The sequence below is a fragment of the Strix uralensis genome, chromosome 7, assembly GCF_047716275.1.
Source record: "Strix uralensis isolate ZFMK-TIS-50842 chromosome 7, bStrUra1, whole genome shotgun sequence".
Lineage (NCBI taxonomy): Eukaryota > Metazoa > Chordata > Aves > Strigiformes > Strigidae > Strix > Strix uralensis.
The window spans coordinates 10,887,671-10,903,399 of NC_133978.1; positions in this window are offsets into that span (position 1 = coordinate 10,887,671).

Genomic DNA, 15,729 nt, shown 5'->3' on the forward strand with positions numbered 1-15,729 from the left:
GGGTCAGGAAACATAACTGCTAGTTAACATGACACCACGTGGGAAGCATCTTCCCTGCTCAACACTTACACACGTTTTTCAGTTTGGGTTGTTTTTTTTTTTTTTTAATAGTAAAAAACCCTTCTTTCATTAACATAAAGAATAACCGTGTTCACCATGTTTTAAATATACTCTGTGTGTGCATGCACGCAGTCACATGCACAGGTGAAAAAAGACGACCATGCTGGTTAGTTTTGGGGGAGAGGCTCATCATGAGCTCAGTATAAGGCAATCCTATGTTTTCTGTCCAGAGGCATCCACCTAGCATGTTTTGACACACACAGGTGAGAGTTATTAGTACATTGAAAGAATTCAAAATGAAAATACAGATTAAGCAAGCATTAGAGAGGTAGAGCAGAAGAGATGGATGGTCATTAAGATTTCTGGAAGGCTTGAAGGGTGTGGCTGTTTTTCAGTGAAGTAAGATCAGTATTTGGAAGCTACTTCTGTGTGTCTCAGGCCTGGACACCTTGAAACAAGAGTGGTCACTTCTCATTGCTGTTTGACCTCAAGATCATAACTGTTAAAGCGGCATTATTGTGGTTCTGCTAGTAATCAGCAGTCACTGAGCTGAAGATTAAACTAGCATGAAGACTGAATTACCACTCAAGTCTTATAATAAATTGGAAAAAGTAGCTAAACTAGCCTATATTACTACATAAGAACTAAAGGTTAAAATGGCAACTTCAGCTGTTTTGGTTCATAAGTTACCTGATACATTGAAAATAGAATCAGTATTGACTTTAGAATGATAGAGCCTATAGTGAAGACACGAAAGACCTTCCCCAACTCTATACTAATACAGGAGCTGCATCTTTCTTTTGGTGTGTTTTAAATGTTGTATTAAATATGCAGTGCATAACAAAAGGATGCTTGAATATTTTGCATTTAGTTCCTTGCTGATTCTGCAGTTTTCTAAGGAGTATTTCACAACAGTAGAAGCTGAAGTTTCTGTAGTTATATTGATATATAACTCAATAAATAGAAAAATCAGGCCAAGACGACTGGATGTTTTTTGTGCAATTGAAATGCACCTCAGACATTGCTTTTACCTCATGGAGGTAAGTCAGCTGCCACTGCACTAAAACCAAGGAAGCTGCTTGTGTAAGGCTAAAAGGAGAACCAATGGACTTCATCTGCTGTCTACTCAAACGCATTTGTAGTTGCAAGCTATAATCTACCACAAATAGCCACATTTAAAAGGATGCAATTACACAGAACAAAGCTGATGACTCCTTCAGTGCACAGAAATCATTAGAAAGTGGTAACCAGTTGCAACCTATTATTTCTTTGCACCAGAGAAATAAATTGATTATGTGTCGGCTGATTTTCTGTCACACTTAAGTGCTTATAAAATCTACTCAAGCCTGCCAGCTTTACCCCTGATGTTCACAGGGCAGGCATATGGAAGCAAAATAAGCTGTTTTGGGGATGCTGGGGAGGCCTCAAGAACTCCATTTGCTATTGCAGACACTAACATCCAGTTATAGGTGAACACAAATTACAGCATCACTGGAGATGCACCAGCTTATCCCAGAAAACAAGTTACTGTCCAGAGACAGGGCTGTCAAATGGCTTAACACACTACTTGCATATTAAGCCCAAATCCAACCCAGAAATCAAACAGGACAGTTTCTGAAAGAGGCTGAACTTGGTACACCTTCATTTTTTGCCATCCGTTTGCACCAAAAATAACGTGGTAATGCTGAAGGATCTCCCTGCCATTTATTGGGCAGTTGGTCTCTCACTGCAAAAAGAAGCAATCAGAGTTTACAAGAGATGCTATCCATTAGGTAGCTTCCTAATCCTTTTCATTTTTAACAATTAACCTGAGATTTTCAGTATACATCCAACTCACCCAACAAAAGAGAATTTAAGCAGCTTGGACTCATTTCAGAATGTTTTTGGTGCAAAGGTTGGTGACATCACTGTGGTTTTCCAGGAAAACAGAAAATAGTTTAAGATCTGAATTTTACAGCATCCCAAAATAGTGTGCCTGAGTGACTTCCAGACCTTAACCTTTAGTAACTAAATTCTGAGGTTTTTGTTACCATTATTCAAGTATCCATTATTTACTAGGAAGCAGCTTTTCAATCTATTGTAGCCAAAAGTCACTCCAGTGTCTGTTCTCAAGTAGTTCAGCTGTCCTCAGTGATGAAGTTGTTTTGTCATTTGGAAGGAGGTAAGTATTTACTGGAAATAAAATTTTTTTTTTTTTCAGTCCCATTGTTAACTCTCAATACAAGAACAAACTAACATATTTTGTAATAATTTTCCCAATACTTTGCATTCTAAGAAAATCAGATTTGCCCCCCATTTCAAGGGGGGGAAGGGGGAAGTCTTCCAGTAATGATTAAACTCACTCAGTTTGTCCCCAAACTTTGCATAAGCACCATTCATTTTAAAGATTCTTCACTAAGCTTGCAAAACTTTAAAATCTTTTGCCTATGAATTGAAAGATCAAGTAGTTCATGTAGAATAAAAACACCCCCAACATGCCCTCAGAATCTCACATTAAAAATAAGCACAGACAAAAAAAACCTCACCAAACAAAAAGTCAAAATAGTCCCTTTAAATACAGATAAAGCTTAGGTTACTCCATGAAGCTCAGTTTAACAAAGTCACAGGATCACACTGCTCTCAGACAGCATTTGGGTGACTCGAACCACCCTCAGGAGCCTGCAGCATTGTCAAGGCAGGTCACAGCCTCCATGGCTGCTGGAGCAGCACTTCTCACTGGCTATCTTGGGCATTGCTCGCCAGCAAAGCAGGTGCTGCTTGTCTGCAGTACAAGGCTCTGTCCAGAGTGATGACCTTGAAAAGTAATTTTGTTGATCAATATCTGTTAGGGCTGAGATTAAGCAAGAGCGCGTGCTGGTGGGGAGGCTGCAGAAAAGCTATCAGACTGGTGAGGACCACAGTTTTGTCGTTTCCTTTGTCTTTTATTCTTTGATATCAACTGCTACAGCTATGCAATCAATTTCATCTTTTCATCTCTAGTTTTTAACCACTTCTGCATATATCAGCAGCAAGGCATAGTGATGGTCTATATATCAATCCTTTGACCTGACTAAAAAGATGAAAGTCCAAGAGGTTTATTGCACTAAGCTTGGCTTTGTATCCCAGCTGAGACACACTTAAGAAACCAAGGAAGCAGCGATACTCCTAACTCACACAGAAAGCGCTAAGCTACCACCTTAGAGAAAGAGGGACAGAACAGCTGCAAAAGTCACAATGGACATTTCACAAGTAACAAGAAAAACATCTGCTTTCCCTCATACATTCAGACAGAGGGGTCTGCATCTCAGGAATCTGGAGTTGATGCATGTCAAAGATCAGTTATCTTCCCTTTTACCAGCCTGCTTACTTCCAATAAAAGGTTTAAAACAGTCTCTCTTGGAGCAGACACTAAATTCCCCTTTGCATTCATGGAAAGATTTATTTCAGCTAAACTGAAGTAATTTCAAGTTTTTCAAAGGAGAACGAGACAACATTTTGCAGCAAGTAAAACCTTAAATAAAAAACCAAAAAGCATTATTTATTTAAAAAAAATCTTTTTCAAAAATTTTTGTAAAATGCTTTGAATTCTTCAAAGAACAGAAACAAATAAAGCAATGTTGGAGAAAAGTACTTTCCAGATATCATGGTGGTATGGTCACAGCTTCATTACTTTCACAGAAGGCTTAATTGCAATAGATTTTTACCAGCTCTATCTACCTCTCACTTCCCATGCAGACAGCAGTGTTAAACATAAAATAGAATGGCTTCTCTTCAGGAAGTGTAATTAAATAAAATAGTAATATAACTAAGGAAATGAGCCCTTTAAGATTCATTTAAGAGACAGTACACTGCTGCTGGGAATCTACCAAGGACTGTAAATCCTGGCTGAAGAACAGGGAGAGGGGCTTCCAGAGAGATTGTTGGGAGTCTCTTTTCTTCCAGATGAAATAAGTGATTGATAAAGGTAGAGAGTTGGTAAGTTTTTCTCCAGAAAAGAAAGCCACCCTGTCTTTTGCCCTACATTTTCAAAACATGCTGGTGGCCTTACTCTCACTACTGACTGTATCTGTTCTTCTGCATTGTCATGGTGTGATTTATTTTTTTTTAATCCTAAATTGCTCATATAATGTTATAATAAGAATACTAGTTATCTGGGAATATAAGCAGAGTATTAGGTAATAATTTCTCCCTTCACCAGGAAACAAGTTTCTTGCAGAAAGATAGTTCCTTCCAGGAATACCAAGATGAATTAGAGATGTTGCTGCCAAGGCTTTGGCTAAATGACCTAGGATTCAAATTGACCATCAGCACTACTACGGATAAAAGAATAAGAGAATCCATACCATATATGAACAAAAGTTACCTCAGGTATGTTTTCATTCTTTCACCTTCTGAAGTAAAAGCTGAAACCTCTATTTGTACAGTCCTCCAGGGCATTTTTGCTCCTTCTACACAGAAATTGGTTTTTTCATGTTTAAGAACCATGGTAACTCGTAAGACTGTACTGGCTATCTGTATGCTAGGGATGGTTGTATTTTCTTACAGTTCCCACCCCGTGGAAGTACCCTGATTGTGGCTCTGAATCCTATAAAAGTCCAGATTTCACAGCCAACATGGAAATCTGTTCAGCAAGATCATTCTGAAATTTTTATTATATATATGTCTATATCCATCTCTCTCCATTAACAGTCAGCTTCCATGGTGCTTTAGCAGTGACCAGGAGGGTCACCTTTGCCATATTCCAATTGTGACACCCATAATGATTACAAGAACCACAGCAACAGCAATTGACCTGTCATCTCAAACAGGGAAAGGGTTTCTTGCTTTGAGACACAACAGAGTAGTTCGTATTTGTGGGTGCTCAGACAGACAGCTTCAGCTTTTAGAGAGCTGCACATTGATAAAGGCGGCAACAGCTGTGAACTATTTCTTGCTGAAGGAAATCCAAGTCAAACCAAGTGGCAGATAGGGCAATGAGTCTTTATTCCTGGACAGGACAGGGGGGTTACAGGAGTTAATAAGCTATGGAGGTAGCATTGCAATTTTTCATTCCATCTAGGAGATGGTCTCCAGTTCCAACTCCTCTATAATTAACCTTTACAGCAGAGTAGGCATTTTCAACATGCCTCAAGTTACAAGAATCTGGTGACTTTGGTAAGCAAGAGAGGCAATACTGGAGAGGATCATTTCTGATATACTGGAATGAACTTGTCATTATACTGGATTAAAAGTGTTTCATCTTCCTTCCACCAGAAACACTGCTTTGCAGGCAGAGGCAGTGAATCTTCAGCAATAGGTATCATTACAGAAAAAAGACTGCACTCCTCTGCTCAGATACTTGTACAGCTAAAAACATTTTGCCTAGGAACTGGAAACAAAGGTTTTACCCTAAACCCACAAATCATTTAAGATTTCAAGATAACAATGAAAACATTGAAATGATCTAAACATATAGTTGGGGTCAACAGCAAAAAAAATTGCAAGATAAGCAATGCAGGAAGGGAAAGAAGCTTCAAACCTAAGCAGCCTAAAAGGATAACAAAAACCACTTTCTAGCAGTCTCAAGTTTTCAACAGCATCTGACAAAAATTCCTTCCACAATACAACCAGCGAGGGACAGACAGGCTGCATGCCATTTTCTGTGCCTTGGTACCCTTGGTCACTCTTGGCTCAGCAGTGCGAAGTGAGGTGTGGTTCAGATCCAGCTGGAAACTCACAGGGACACAGAAGGATCATTACCCTTGCACACGCCAGAGGGGGACCTCCATCTAGCAGTAAAACAGCATGTTCCTTTTCCCTCCTACTTCCCGCTTCTCATTTTAAAAGCACACATATAAACACCAACATAACAGTCACTTAAGCCATGCAAAACAAATCCGTTTTCTCCCCACTTATATAAGTTTTCAGACTTTGGTTTGGGGTTTAAATACTGCACTGGGGAGAGCATGCACAACTCCTGGTCCCTCAGGCTCCAGTCCTCAGCATGCATTCATCTCATCTCTTTGGGAGAAGAGCTACCAAAGTCTGCTGTAAGGGCTTTAACTAGGCTGACTCATTTACACAGTTGCTTGAAAAAGCATCAACACCACCATCACAAATTCATCTTTCTGGCTGGGAAGTAACAGTTACTGGAAACCAATGCCTGCTTAAAACAGTTTTAGTTTTATCATGAACTTTACTGGAAAAAAACTCCAACAATTCAGCACATCATTCAAGAAATGTGGTAAGATGACATTACTCTCTCCAAAATACAGAGAAGCTCTGAGTGACAGGGCATGATTACATCCTTCCAGACAAAAACACGGAGAAAAGGGATTTGAGAAAGAAGCTGCCTCTCACAGAAAGGCCAGCTTAGATCTGAACAGGGGAGTCCTTTGGACCAGAAACCTCTGAAGAATCCACTAACACAGCTGGTTCAAAGGATGGTAACTGAGCATGGGCAGAAGCTTTATGGGGTGGGAGACATCTACAGTCAGGAAAATGCTGAGAATAAATCAATGGACTCACAGTAAAGTATAGCTGGATTGAGTAAGGAGGATCCTGTCCAGTATTTTTGTTTGTTATTCATTTATCCTTCAACAGCAGCTTTCTGCATGGACTTCAGGCCCACAAATTATGCATTACTGAGCCGACCAGAGACCAGCATCCCCAGGAGCGTCCAACATCCCAACAGAGGTGAACACAAGCCAGGCAGGAGCAGAACCAGCAGCTCAGACCCTCTGCACGCCCTCAGCCATGCAGCTCTGTGGGCACTCGAGGGGTCTCAGAGGGAGCCCCTCTGCAAGCTGCAGGGGAAGCCAGAGCTGAGCAGGGCAACGCTCAGGTCTTGCTCTTTTTCTAGTCCCCTCCTCCTAAATTACCATGTACAGCCCATGCAGCACGGTTTACACAAGAAAAAGTGTGTGTAAGGGTGGTGATGGGCGGGGGGGGGGGGGGCAGACAAAAAAAGCCCCACACTTAGCACTGTGCCTTTTCAGAAGGGAAAAACCATGCTTCTTAAATCTATTCTCCTTTTGAAAGGGTCACAAAGGATGATCCAGTTGACATAATAAAGGTGCATTTTCAAAAAATCATTTGAAGCTGTTTCTCAAAAGTGTTTCTTAGTGCAACCCAGTTGTTAAGAGATAGCAAGAGATCTTTTCTCATATTAAGAATGGATTTATCTTTTAGCAACTTATCTCTTTACACCTGACTAGAAGATAAAAAAAAATGGAAACAATTGGTCAGTTTTCAAAGGAAATGCACTCCAAGAAAAAATATTTCCTAGCTTTCTGACCAAAAAAGGCCCTTATTTCAGTTTCCTACTTCAAAAGTGAGGATATCCATGCTGAAGGTTTAAAGGAAAACAATAGCTTTCTTTATACATAAAAAAAAGCTCAAAGATACATCTCAAATATGAGCAAAAGATGAATCTATTTTTGATAAAGGGAGGTGTATATTAAATATACCATCAAACCATTTGGCTTTTATTATTTAGTATTGAAAGAGGAGAGGCCTATACTGCTGTATAGGAGTAAATATTTCAATTAAAATTCCACTGGGATGTGTCAGAACACTTTCAAACACATCTATAGTTTAATAATGGATCAGTGATATATCAATTATTACGTACCAATAATCCAATGAAAAATACACTCTGAATAAACAATCTGGCCCAAGTCCAAATCTGCAGACTATTTAAACAAGCTAATGGAAACATTAGGTGCCAGGCTGCATATTTTGTTTTCTAATTAAGGTAGTATTTGGCTGACATAGAATTAATTTACATGTAAAAGCCAAACAATTAAAAAGGTCACACAACTAAAATTTAGGCAATTCACACATGCAAATTGAGCTACCCAGTATAAAACAAATCCACACATGCAAACAAGACCGAGTTACACTGCACATGTCCTTGTTAACACAGAGACCTGTACATGACCTGTGACTTCATTCACACCTTATAATTGCTTACAATAAAATCTAAAAAGCAGAAGAAATTATATATCAAGATTAGAGAAGTTAGGTTATGGATGGTAGATGAGGATTCAAACCATTCTTCTCTCCTCAAAAGTTGTCAGGAGCTGATTGCCCATTCTCTATGACAGGCTGAATATTGAAGCATTCATAGATGGGATCAATTTTGGATGCCCCAACACAGTTGTAATCTTTTCTGCATCTGCAGAGACAAAGATAGGTTCATAGTGCCTAAGTGGGAGACGTTGTGAGGAACATGAAACATTTTGGTAGAAATCAGACCACAAATGCTTCTTGTCCAGGGGTGGGAAGGCGAGTGCCTGCCTTGGGCAGCAGACAGCAAGCACCGAGGCATGAGTCAGTTCTGTGGAGTTCCAGCTAGGGCCAAGCCTCTGCTCAGGCACCCCCAAGTTTCCAGCCCTGGACTCAGTTTGACAGTGGTTGTGTTCAAAATAAAGGGCACTGTGTAACAGCTGAAAAGATAACTTACTAAGTGGAAAAACAAAACAACAATAACAAAAAAAGAAAACAGCAATTGTTATATCTTGAAGCCTGACAACTAACTTTGCTTACCACTTCATCTAGCACTGACCCCACGCAACGCATGGGGGCAAGCCTGTGCTCTGCTGCTGGAGAGGCTATGGCAAGAGGTGCCAGGGAAATACAGAAAAGCAGCCGGTACAGCAGGTAACAAAACCAACCTCAAGGATAAATATACGCCAAGTTGAGAAATCTTCTTGCTCACACTGGTGATTATTTTAATGAAAAACTGTTAATATATTGTATTCAAGGGCCAAAGTTTCAAACCTTTTTTAGCTAAACATAGGAATTCAGATTTTTAAAAGGATTTCACTTTTCATTGTCTGCTGATTTCCACACCCCACCCCATTTTTCCTCTCCCTCAGCTGCGCAAGCATACACCAGCCAGCAAGAACATAGCTATTCCTAAATTCCTCCATGAACAAATAGGTGAGGCCAGTGGAGGAAATATCACTTATGTGAGCCACATCAAATGCAGAGTGGACCCCTCCTTCAGGAAGGAAAAGGGTTTTCATGCTGACAAGTCCCAAAAGGAAGAGCAAGGAGCAATTAGCATTGATAAACTCTCCTGGATATCTGCAGCTGGGACTACTGAAGCACACGGGAAGGACAAAAGAAAAAGACTAGTTAATCTCATTTTCCTGAGGCAATCGGACATACCTCCAGCTCCAGCAAATTTTGCTTGCAAATAAGCCATTATCCACCTGCAACCTTGGTAAATAGTCATGCCTGATGGGTAGGAACATGGTACACCATCGTGTTGGGATGAGTTAAATGCTACTGTTTGCCCCTGCTTTTCTTTTCCTTCAGTTATAACCAGATGGGGTTTTTTAACTCAGGTTTGGAAATCTGAGAAAATTGCTAACTGTACCTGTCACAGTAAAGAGGGGTCAAGCCTCAAGGTGACATAATTAGGCACTATGTGATAGATCCCATTTCATAGAAAATTATGCTTATTTATGCCAGCCATGACAATACAGCAGAGTTTTTGGTTATCTGGGAAGTTTGAGTTAGAAGAATGTATTATGATTTAGCCACAAAGATGACAGCTGGAAATACAAGATTCTGCTAGACAGCAAATAATTCCCTGCTGTTAAGGCCGAGACCGTGGGACCATTTTCTTTGGGACATCACTCTTCTTTGTCTCAATAACAAAACACCCACACAACCCACAAACAAAACACCCTCCTCCCCAAAAACTTGGGTATACCACATGTATCACAGCAACCTTAAAGGTATACATGCAAAGGAAAGCCAGAGAAACATAGCACATTTTGTCTCTTCCCCTCCAAGAAGAAAAAAATGACATTTCAAACACACTTTACAGCAAAAATAAAAATCTACCTAAAGAGAATAACAAAACATTTTAATTTCAAGGTTTTCAGTCAGGCAGAAGGACCCTTTTCTGTGCCCAGTTCCTCAAAAATGCTTTCAGTTCTGCAGTCAGATTGAGTCACTTACACAAGATAATTCTTTGTGCTTTTAAAATTATTGCACTATGAGAGCTGTAATACTGAAAATACAGATAAAAATAAATATTCCTTCCTACTCCCATCACAAGAGGTAATGTTGCCTTTGTGTTTACATGCTAAGAAATATAATCCCTTTTTAAAAATGTATATACAATAGCAGATGCTGCATGAATTATTGAACTAAATTAGCCAAAGACAACTGAAAAACACAAACAACATTAGCATTAATAGAATATAAGCAATATTTACTTGCAGTTTATTTAATGGTCTCTGCATTAATAGTCCTTGAAATGTACTTTCTCTCACTATACAACATTAGAGTGAAGTAACATCTGTTTATGGTGCTGAAAAACTTCCATATTGTTTTTATTTTTGAACAGTTTGATATTTTCATGGGACCTAAAGCCTGAATAACCCACAAAGGTGAGCTATACAGGATATCTAACAGAAGGCCAAATACTTAACGTTTACTTATGCTGAAGGTTTGATGAATCTGAAACCTTTTACATTATCAGAATTCCACAAATACACATCTACTACATTATCTGTAGGACCACAACAGAGAGGATCCCAGCAGAAGATCAAAGACCCCACAGTATGAGGTTCTGCCCAGAGAACAAAACGGCAAGTGCTTTGGGTGTCTCAGTTAATAACTGTGATTTAAAGTCCTCTCTTCAGTATTCTCTTCTCCTGGCAGAACACAAAACTTGTTGTCTGAAGTTTTCCAGTTATTAATATGGAAACATATTCAAAATAATGAAAGTTTAAAAACTGATCAAAGTAAAAAAACCCTTCCACAAATATTAGGGTATGGGTTTGAATTAATCATCCAAAATCCATGCATCTGACAAAACACGCACAAAATAATGGTGAGCTGACTTTTGCTTTGATCAGGGACTATCAAAGACATTCCGTAGAGTTAAGCTTGTAAGTCCCACTGAAGTTTAATAGTTTGGAGACTTTAAGTGTCTTAGACTCAACCATTGCATCAATTTTTACCTTTTTTTTGGCTGCCAGAAGACTTGAGTTATTTCTTTCTAGTGTTTGAAAAAACAAAGACAAGTGACATCTAAACATAATCAACATGTGCCACCATTCAATCTCTCAATAACAACTTAATAAACCCATTATAAAGCCAGGTGAGTAATTTAATGTTAATTATTTCCAATTAATTACTACTTTTAAAAACAAAAGCAGAATGAAATTTTAATGTTTCTTTAACTATGAATAATTTTAATTTGCAACTCAGAGTAGTCATTTCAGCTTTTGCTGTTATTTGTGTAATATTGACCAGCTAATTTAAACACAAAATCCTATGCATTTCCCAACCAGATGAATTACACACCGTCAGTTCCAGTGTAAGCTTTGATCAAACTTCAACTCAAGAAAATTTTGAACAATATATTCCAATGCAAAAAAACTCTAGAAGCATCAGAAACTTCAGAGCTGGACATTTTTTTTTTTTTCTAAATACATTATCATCTTATCTTCTCATCAAATCCCACACATACAGAAGCTTTTGTCTCTGAGAAAATAAGCACTTTATTGGTGAGGAAGAAGCTAGAAATTTTCCCTTAGGCTTTACTGAAATATTCTTTTTTTAAAAAAATCTATCTTCTTAACATTTGTCTATAACAGTTTAAGGTCAAGCCAGAAAGATTAAGTCACAACCAATGAAGTAAATCTGCTGCCAGCCTCAAAGTGGCCAGCACTTTGCCTGTTCCTGCCAACCTGTAGCAGTACTACCCAAGGTACCAGCATACCCCCATGGGTGCTGCCAACATGGCCCAAGCGTTGCACCAGGAGTACTTTCCATTCCCCACCTTCAGGTAAAACTAAAACCCAAGATCTCAGTTCAAGAGTGGGGTAGTTTCTGGCTGCTGGCACCATACCTTGTGTCTCGTTCCACCCACACTGAATTGGAAAGCCAGGGTCAGCACGCTGCTGACCAAGTTTGTCTCCGTCATGGCCATCTCCTGTCACTCTCTGCTGATGCATTAGTCCTGCTGAAGGTCAAGTCTGCCTCTTGCAAAGAGAGGCTGCCTCCGCCCCTGTGCAACAGCTTTCCCTGATTCCCCTCCCTCCCAGAGGACTGCTGCTGTCTTCTGCAATTCCTCCCAGAATAGCAGAAAAGCATTTCCCTTCAACAAGCCACACAGGTAAAGGGATTAAGCGATAAAGAATAATTAAATTGATGGTCTAATTTAACACTTTACATTTTGGGTTCTTTCACTGTCTGCTGCTTGAGTTCTTAATAAAATGTTTAATACACTTTTCATGGCACTTAATACTGTGGAACTAAGCAGGCTTTATAACTACAGGTCTGGGACTTGCCCAGCTGCTTAATATCCAAGTTGGCATTGTAGGATGCTGCTTTTGCAACCTCGTGGTTTCTCATGGCAACATACCTACACCACTTCAGGAGCTTTGCTCTGGGGCTAAGGAAGCTGTTAACCTGCCCCATGCTCCGGTACTGTCTCTCCCTATTTTTGAGATCTTTCCTACCACTGCCTTCCATCCACCACCATTTTCTGGCTGTCATGTTTCAGCCCTTAGATGTGTACCTCATCCTCCAAATCCCATCAGGCAGAGCACGAGGGAGCCTTTGTCTTTGTTGCGCCCATGGACTGTGGTCAGACACTCCCCGCCCCAACCCCTCTTGTGTTCCACAGGCAGGTGGTTTCTCCTCCTGACACCCTGGCAGTTTTTCAGGTGCTGTCTCAGAATAATCAAAGTTGTTGCCGGCACCAGCCTTTGGAGCAGACCAGGGGTGATCAGCAGCTGCATTGAGCTGTCAGGAGCTCAGAGTGACACGTCTATGGATTAACACCCCAGCCTGTCAGGATGGCATGTATTTGCTGCATGCAAAAGATGAAACATCTACTTTCCAAATAGCAGGACTTGCTTTACAATAGACCTCTGCTGTGTCCACAGCACCAATTTTTTCCTGTCACTGAATGTAAACAAGCTACAGTCTGGAGTAAAATATGGTTTACTAAGCCACTGAATTGATAGAGCTTCATATTCCTCTGTGGCAGATGTTACAAATATGCAGACAGACAGTCCTTATTGATCCAAATGGTTTACAGAAACTCCATTTGAAAGCATATGTTTCTCTGCTTGACATTTTGACATGAATGACAAGACAAAGCCAGGAATGCAAATGCACAAGAGGAAATTGTTCTTGTGTTGTAAAAGCACATTCCCCCTGTCAATGAGTTGGGTAAATGTAGCACAACTAATCATAGCCCGGAAGAGACAAGTGAGCCAATCTACAGACACGGAACAAGAAATCAAACAGCACAGACTTAAAAGCAGCAACTCACAGCCCAATATGATCGCTATTTGTTCTCTCCATGTGCCAGGATCAGTCTGACCCAAGTTTCCCTATTTAGCATCATGTGGATTTTAGGAAACCTTTATGTAAACAATGACAGTCCCATACAGCAACATCCATGTCCACAGTTCAGACCCTGCTGGGTATTCATACTCTGATACAGCATTTTCCCCATTTTATTTCCAAGCCTCACCAATTGCTGAGGGGCAATTCCCATGCCAGCACTCCTTCCACCCCCCTCCCCCCCCGCTCCTGCCCCTGCTCTCTGGGGTTGCTCCACATCCCCCTTCCCCAGCAGCTCTTCCTCCTACTGCTGCTCTGAGGTTTCCCTGTGCTCCTCCGCCACCACCACTGCAGCAGACACGAGCTCTCCAGGAAGCTCACCGCAAATGCTGCCAAATGCCTCACTCCACACTGACTTCGCCATCGTCTCACGGTCCCTGCAGGATGCGTGCCAAGCTGTTAGTGGTTGCTATACTGGAAGTTGAAAGCTTCCATGACCAAAGCACCCTCCCAGAAAATTAGTTCTCACCATAACCCAAGCTGGCTTTAGAATCAAGAAAAATATTGTAATATATTTTCCTGGCCAGCTCTTAAATGGCAGTCAAAATACAGGAACTACTCATTTTCAACAGCTTGTAAACACTATACCTGACTACACCGAACACCTCTCAGGAGCGTTTCTTCTGTCCCACCTTATCCACACAGCAGCAGCAACATAGCCAACAGATGGGCAAAACCACAACACAGCACACATGGACACATCCCTCTCCTTCACCCAGAGCAGGACATGCCTGTCACTTCTGCTGGGGGCGATGAACAGCTAGCAGGGTCAAGCTCAGTCCTCTGGGATCCTTACTAATGCACCAAGATGAAAAAAAGGTCTGCAACTGCAGATAAAGCTTTTGACCTGATGTCATCTCAGATTTATTCATGGGTGAGAACTCTCTGTCTCAGGACAAAGAAGTAATTCCCAAACCTAATCTCATCCCCCTTTCTCTGTGCTGCTGCTGTGGCTACCGACAGCTGTGGGATGCTACACCACATCATGAGCCCCAGGCACAATGAGCCTGGGTGCAGGGCAGCACTACCCAATGCTTGAGTTACATCCTTATACCCACTTCATCAGATTAAAATGAGGCTTTCTATATAAAACAGGGAAACATTTCCAGTGTCTGCTTAGATTTATTTGCAAATATGCATTTCAGCACTTCGGTGGGCTGGAATATTTTGCTTCTGGTAAGTATTTAATTTGATGGGATTGATCCAATATAAATCATATAAAAAGTACATTAAACAGAAGTCAAGTTTTTTCTGCTGATACGTAGAAAAAAATACATAAATCTGGGATCTCTCTTCTTCACAGTTCATTGTCATGGCCGTATGCTCTTTTAACTGCAATTCTCACCTGAAATGCTGGGCTCTTTTGTGCTCTGCTTCACCACTTTGAAAATAGTTCCATCAGAAAACACACACATACATTTTACAAGAGGAAAATAAATTAAGAAAAATATTGAAATATAGAAAATCTCAAAGATAATTTCTTTAATGAGTGGGTTTTAAAAATCAGAGTCTAAAAGCAGTCTGATAATTAACTAAAGCTGTTTTAAAACCTCTGGTTCCACATCCTTTCACATACAGCTTCAGTTATGACATGATAACAAAACAATCAATTAAAAAAAAAAGCATTCTTTATCTTGAAAACAACCTGGGGGTATGTTGAGCTGCAATTTGTGGTTTCCCACCTAGTAACATTTCAGGCGACTTCTACAGTACAGTCAGTCACATGTAACATACTATTTGGAAACCATTTTCTGTCCCAGCCTGTCATCCAAGCAGTTAAACGTGCAAACTTTTTTCTTTTTTGTTCACATTTTTTCCCTACCCTGCTACTTTCCACGGCTGTGTTTATCTATGACTGTGAGGACTTATTTCTCCTCCATTACATTATATAGGGACCAAAACATACAGACCTTCACACCCTCAAAACTACAGTTTTATAACTGCAACAAAAGAACTGAACAGTTACTGAGAGATGAAACATCTTCCAGGGAGACTTAGAAGAAAAGGAATAAAACAAAAAAACCCCACAAAAACCAAACCAGCTTTCTTATGGTGGTGCTCCATTACAAAGTGACATGAACCAGTTACTACTGGCGTTGATTTCTAAGCAAACTATTTGATATCAATTTAAATAGGGAAAAAAAATAAGTAACACCTTGTAAGCATGCAGTTAAAAAAAAAAAAAATCCCTCTAATAAGCCTGACAATAAACTTAGGAGAAAACAAGCTCAGTAAAAGACTTGCTTCTGTTATTAGTTACCTTGCAAGCTTAGAGAAATCAAGTTTCTATGCTGCTGTATTCCAATATGAACACTAGCAAAG